Here is a 7,420-nt window from a genome sequence, read left to right on the forward strand (position 1 = left end):
TCTAAACTGGCTTCTTAGGGAGTCAAAAAGGAAACTAAGGTTGAGAAACCTGATCTTGAGGAAGAAGAAAAAATGAAGGCGATGAAAGAGAACAAGAAGGAAAAGTAGAATGATAAGAGAAATAGGAGACGAGGAGAGATGAGAAAAGGAGAAGGTATGTGAAATTTTAAGAGACAAAAATAGTTTTGTCTGCCACTGAGCCATATGACATATAGCTTTTTTTCCTTGACATTCTGAAATACAAGCTTATTTCTCTACATTAGTTCTAGCTCTGGCAACAAAGCATTAAATGTGAAAAGGAATACTGGAATGTCTGCTCTTTATTCAAAGAATTCCCATATCCTAGAGCATTCTTTTCTTTCTCAAATACTCCAAACAGATGTCCTCATTTTTTCTCATTTAAATTTAAACTTGTAAACAATTTCCTATAAGGTTCCTAAGGACCCCCTTATTCCACTTACTTGTAATGTGAAATTTGTTAGCTCCATAATATCAAAGCCTTCAGTTTTATATAAGTTATTTCTTTCATTTATCTGCCATAGTAGACAAACCCATTTGTTGTTTGACAGCTTAGGAAGCTTTTCTGCAGTTTGGATTTATCACTCAGGATCATATATCTGTATCTGCCTTTGCTTGAGTATAGGTGCACTTAGTGACTTTCTGATTACTAGTTGGATTTCCAATACTATGTTGAATAAAAGTGGTGAGAGTGGGCATCTTTGTTTTGTTTCTGATCTTAGAAGAAAAGAAGCTGGAAGCAGCTTTTCACTGTTGAGTATGATGTTAGCTACGGGTTTGTCATATATGGTCTTTATTATGTTGCGGTACATTCCTTCTATACCTACTTTGTTAAGATACTATCTTCAGTGTGTTATTGTTTATAACTTAATTTTTATTAACTTGTAGGAGTTCTTTATATATTCTTGATACAAGTCCTTTGCTAAATACATGTGTGGTGCGTATTTCCCATTCTGTAGTGTAATGCTGTCTTTGAAGGACATAAATTTAAGTTTTGATGAAGCCCAATTTGTCAAATTTTTCTTTCTGATTAGTGCCTCTTGTGTCCCATGCAAGGAATATTTGCCTACTCCAAAGTTATAAAGATGCTCTTCTATGTTTTCTTCTAGAAGTTTTATGGATCCAGGTTTTATATTAGGCCTAATGGAGTTAAATAGGGCCTTAAAGTTCTTTTTTTAAAAAACAAATAGATATTGAATTGTTTTAGCAATATTTTTTAAAACAACAACTTTCTTTCACATTTAATTGCTTTACTGCCTTAGTCAAAAATGAAATGACTGCATATGTGGGCTTCTATTTGTAGGCTTGGATCTGTTTATTTACTAGCCTATCCTCATGTAGTAATACTCTATCTTGCTTACTATAACTTTCCAGAAATCTTGTAATCAGGTAGTTATAAGACTTCAAACATTGTTCTTTTTACATATTGTCTTGGCTATTCTAGGTCCTTCAGCTTCTAAGATAAATTTTAGAATTACTTCATCTATGTCTAAAAAAAACTAAAAAGAGCCTGTTGGAATTTTGATAGGGATTGGGTTGAATTTACAAATCAACTTAGGAAGAAAGGAGAACTTAATGATAGCATTTTACCATCCATGAATATGACATATTTCTCTATTTATTTAAGACTTAAAATTTCCCTCAGCTAGGTTTTGTGGTTTTCAATACAGAGGTCTTGCACATCTTTTGTCATGCTTATTCCTAGGTTTCCAATGTTTCTGGATGTATTATAAATATTGTTTTCAGTTTCACTTCCCAATTGTTTGTTGGTGGTGTATAGAAGTAGAATTGATTTTTGTATATTGGCCCTGTATCAAATGACTTGCTAAATTATTAATTCTAGTAGCTTTTTTGTGTATTACATAGGTTTTTTCTATGTATATAATCATGTTGTCTGTGACTATAGTTTTACTTATTCCTTTCTAAATTTATTTATATAATCCATATACCATAAAATCCACTTTTCAAGTGTATAATTCAGTGGATTTTAGTATATTTGCAAAGCTGTGCAACCTCATCACTAATTCCAAAAAATTTTTATCACTCCAAATATAAACCCTGTATTCATTAACAGTTACCCCCCCATTATCCCCATCCCCAGCCCCTGACAACTACTAATCTATTTTCTTAATCCCTATAGATTTGCCTATTCTGGACACTTCATATAAACGGAATCATAAATGTAGCTTTCACTTAGCATATAATGTGTTTAAGGTTTATCCAGGTGGTAGCATGAATCAGCACTTCATTCGTTTTTATGGCTGAATCATATTCCATTGCATAGATACACCACATTTTGTTTATTCATTCATTAGTTGATGGAGATTTGGGTTGTTTCTACCTTTTAGTTATTATGAATAGTGTTGCTATGAATATTTACATATACATTTTTGCGTGACCATATGTACTTAGGAGTGGAATTGTTGGTTCATATGGTAACTTTATTTTAACCTCTTGAGGAACTGCCAAGTTATTCCCAAAGCACCATTTTATATTCCCACCACTGAGGTAATTCTATTTCTTCACATTCTCACTAATGCTTGTTATTGTCCATGCCATCCTAGCGGGTATAAAATGGTATCTCATCATGATTTTGATTTTTCATTTCCCTAATGACAAATGATGTTGGTCATCTTCTCATGTGCTTATTGGCTGTTTGTGTATCTTCTTTGGAGAAATCTCTATTCAAATCCTTCATCTGCTTTTCAATTAGCTTGTCTTTTTATTGTTGAATTGTAAGAATTCTTTATATATTTTGAATACAAGTTCTTATCAGATATGATTTTCAAATATTTTCTCCCATTCTATAGGTTGTCTTTTCACTTTCTTTTTTTCCCCCCACCTTCTTCCTGTTTATTCCATATCAGTTGCTGTGGAGGATGAAATCTGATTGTGAACAGATTGAAAGAAAAAAAATATACAATTTTTTAAAAAGGTTTTTATTTAAGTAATCCCTACACCCAGTGTGGGGCTTGAACTCATGACCCCAAGATGAAGAGTCTCATGCTCTTCTGACTGAGCCAGCCAAGTGCCCGAAAAATATACAATTTCACACAATATTTAGCTATCAACTCGGATAGGTATACAGGTACAATATGATACAGAATACGATAAAGGAAACTGAGCCTGCTAAGGCTTTAGAGCATGGAGGGCTTAAGAACGTTATCATTTATGTTAACAAAATCCAAGTCCTTTGAAAAACCAACACCAGGCCATTCTCAGATGTCTTTCATTTCAAGGACGAGTTCTGATGTGGAGTGTCATGATTCTGTAGATTTCTGGCTGCTTGCTAGTCCCTTCTCTTTGTGGATAAACTTATTTCTCTCTTACTTCTTTAAGGTGTGCTCACAGGAGCAGTGTAGGCTGCAGGATGAGAGAGTCCCTCGAGAAGCACAGACAGGGAGGAGGCAGGAGCACAGCAGGATCAGGAGGGTCTTCTGCTGCTAACCTCACTGGGGAGGGATTAAGGTAACTTCCTCCTGAACCCACAGCTTGACCTAAACGGGGCAGCCCATCTCCATCCTCCATCCTCCAGTCGGTAATACCGGTCACCTCTGTCAGACCTCCCTGCCTCAAGGTGAGTTCACCTTAAAGGCTGAATGTAAAAGTGTGAGTCTGGGGCCCAAGCCACCAACACCCACAGGGTCCCCCAGTTAGAGGTCTGGTCCCAGGAGGAGGCTGCTACTGCACTCTGGCAACCAAAGGACCGAGGAACGTGGCCCACTGTTGTCAGAAAAGCTGGAAATCCAGATTTGTATATGAGCCCCCGATTCCAAAACGTTGCAATTTATTCATGTTCTAGCAAAAACATTTTCAGGAATGATGTAAGTGGGTAAAAATAAGAGCCAAATCAGGCAGACTGTGGACTGTGGCCCCACAAACCCTACAGCCTGCTTGCATCCTCTCTTAATTTCCACATCAAATCTCTCTGAGGCACGTGAATCTGAACTTCTGCGGTCTTAGCTCTTTACAGGACATTTTTGGGATTTTTTTTTTTTTTTTAAGTCTAAAAGATGGTAATCTATCTTCATTCTTGTTCTTCAGGATATTTTTCAGTCTTAGGCTAAACGGATACTTAACTTGGGGCAGTCCTTCTCTTACGTTAAAATATTCCAGTCGCACATTATTACAAAGATAGCACCAAATCAAACTGACTGAGGGAGCCACCAACAAATGTGGGTAGAGAATTCTGAAAACAAAAGTAATAACTGAGAAGCTGAGCGGTTTTCCTCCAGTGTCTCTGATGCCCACACTCAGCTGCTCCTCCCTCCTTGGGCAGCTGATAGGACCTGCCTCCCAGCCTTCTCAATCTTTACCACTTGATGTCTCAGGTGACGGCAGGGAGCCCTGGGCCCTGGTACATTGTGTGCAGGGCTTCCTGGACTCCGTGGGGCGTCGGCCCTGTTTAGCCACTCCTGGTATAGCTCCTGCATGTGGGCGCTGGTCTAGCGGGCTGCATGGGGAGGTCAGGGTCGGTGCCTTCCATCTGCCGCAGCAGCACCTGTCTGCATGCCCATCCTCGGTCTGGGCTTGGCCTCTGTCATTTAAACATCCACTGGTCCAGGAGAGCACTTCCACCAAGTGGTACGGTGCCCTTCTCCAGCTTCAGAACCACATGCTGGGTGTTTTGAAAGCAGTACACAGCAGCCAAGCGTAACAGAACCTCCCCATTCTTTTCAAGGGTGACCTCTTTGTTCTTCAGGGTGTGGCAGGTGACCTCCCTCACATCCTCATTAAACAGCTGCTTGGCCGCATGTCTGAAAATTTGTGCCAGGTACCTGCTAGAGGTGGCTCCATCACGGTGTCAGTGCCTCACCCTCTCCTTCAGGCCTCCAAACAGAGTGTACATGGCAGCATCTTTTCACCAAGAGATCACTTTGCTCCATTATCTGACCAATTTCACCTGAGGTTAATACACAGTCAGTCAGCACCCCGGGAACCATGTGAAGCTGTGGGACAATCTTCTCGAAAGGCCTTCAGTTTATCATCAGAGCAGGGGTCACAATAATGTGGAAAATCTTGTCTGGGGACAGGTTCTCCTGTCTGGCGAAGTAATCCTTCACCAGAGAGCCCATGGTATAGAGGTGGGGGGGTGACATGGTGGCCCAGCACATATTCCAAGTATGGGACCCAGCCTGGACAGGTGGAGGTGAGCTTGGGTAACATTGGCTCTTCCTCACTGTGCTGGAGGCATCGAGACACAGATTCTTTCTGACTCTCCAAGATGCTGAAATCCCCAGCTACTGTTGTATTAAAGACAGTGCATACCCCAAGACTTTTGAGGAAGCCATAGTCTTCTGGATGCATAAATCACATTGAGGCAGAATTTAGCAGCAAAATAAGGCAGAGACTGTGGACACACCGACACTGCCAGCACCTTTTGCTATAAGATATCACATTTCTTATTAAGGTTCAGAACTCAAAAGAAGTCCTTGGCGTTCTGCTGGGAAACCTGGATCCCTTCCTCCACTAGTCACACTGCTGTCACACCCATATTACTCAAATATCTTGGCATCAGCCGACTTATGGAATTCTCTCTTCTTCCACATGTGGTGCTCACACTTCATCTGCAGTGGGGCAGGTGGGGGGCCAAGGCTTGGCCTGAGAGGAGCACCAGGAGATGTGGTCTTTTCACTTTGATAGTGTTCTTTGAAGCCCCCTAATTTTTAATTTTGATAAAGTGTAATTTATTTATTTTTTCCTTTGGTTGTTTGTGCTCTTGCTATCACATCCAAGAAACCATTGCTATGCCATGAAGATTTATGGCTATGTTTTTTTTTCTGAGCTTTAGTTCTTACATTTAGATCTTTGATTTATCTTAATATTTGTATATGTATAGGGGTCCAAGTTCATTCTTTTCCATGTTTTCCCAGCATCATTTTTTTGAAAAGACTGTTCTTTCCCCTATTGAATTGTCTTGGCACCTTTGCCAAAAGTCAATTGACCATAAATATAAAGGTATTATTTATGGACTCTGAATTACATCTCACTTATATATGCTTTTGGCAGTACAGCTGTGTTGATTACTATAGTTTTGAAATCAGGAAGTCTAAGTTTTTCCAATCTTTATGCATATTCTTATTATTTTATTACATTGATTGGGACCTTCAACATAACCCTGAATAGAAGTGGTGAGAGCAAACATTGTCTTATGTTGTTCCTGACCTTAGGGGGAAAAGATTTAATATTTCACATTACTTTTTTTTAAGATGATTGTTGTTATACTGAGGAAGTTCCCTTTTTTTTTTTGAAGATTTTATTTATTTATTTGACAGAGAGAGACACAGCAAGAGAGGGAACACAAGCAGGGGTAGTGGGAGAGGGAGAAGTAGGCTTCCCATGGAGCAGGGAGCCCGATGCAGGGTTCGATCCCAGGACCCTGGGATCATGACCTGAGCCGAAGGCAGACACTTAAGGACTGAGCCACCTAGGCGCCCCAAGAAAGTTCCCTTCTGTACTTGCTTTAAGTTTTTTTTTTTTTTTTTAACATGAATGGGTTTGAATTTTGTCAGATGCTTTTTCTGCATCTACTGAGACCATCATTTTGTTTTTCTCTTCCATTCTGTTAATGTGGTGAATTACACTGACTTTTCAACGTTAAACCACACCTTCCTTAGCGTCTTATCCTTTATATTGCAAGGTTCAATTTGCCAATATTTCATTGAGAATTTTAAAATCTATATTCATGAGGGATACTGGTTTGTAATTTTCTTGTAGAATGTCCTGGTCAAGCTTTGATATCAGGATTATTTGGCCTCATAAAATGAGTTTGGAAGTGTTCATTCCTGCTCTAGTCTCTGAAATATATAGGATTATTATTTTATCTTCTTTAAAAGTCTGATAAAATTTACTGGTGAAGCCATCTGGCCCTGGAGTTTTCTTTGTGGGAAAGTTTTTGATTAGAAATTCCATTTCTTTAATAGATATTGGTCCATTTAGCTTTTCTTTTTCTTCTTGTGTCAGTTGTTTGTATTTTTTCAGGAATTTGTCCATTTGATGTAAGTTGTCAAATTTATTGGCATAAAGTTGTTGAACTATCCCTTTAATATCTGTATAATTCATTAGCATTAAAAATAAAATTTCTGCATACAAAAATAAAATAGATGACAAATGATGAATCAGGGGAAAATAAATATGTAACATATAGCAGAATAAAATATATATTGTAGGAGCAAACAGTCTAATGACAGAAAGAGGGAATTATGATTCAGTGTGACAAATGCCATGAGAGGTACACAGAGAACAACACATAGGATGGATACACTGGCCAATTTAGGAAGTCAAATCATGATGTCCAAGTGATGAATTACATTTGCTAACTTGAAGTAAAATAATATAGTCAAATTTATGGATACTTAAAAAGCTGAGAATTTAGCTCTCAGATATAATTATTTCACATTGG

General features: G+C 38.5%; 1 pseudogene; it reads right to left on the reverse strand.

The window, feature by feature from the left end:
• Positions 1 to 4,345: 4,345 nt before the first annotated feature.
• On the reverse strand, positions 4,346 to 5,567 carry LOC117998490 (annotated as a pseudogene).
• Positions 5,568 to 7,420: the final 1,853 nt, after the last annotated feature.

This window comes from Mirounga leonina, unplaced genomic scaffold (genome assembly GCF_011800145.1).
Source record: "Mirounga leonina isolate KUSES-001 unplaced genomic scaffold, KU_Mleo_1.0 Mir_418, whole genome shotgun sequence".
In the NCBI taxonomy this organism is placed as follows: Eukaryota; Metazoa; Chordata; class Mammalia; order Carnivora; family Phocidae; genus Mirounga; species Mirounga leonina.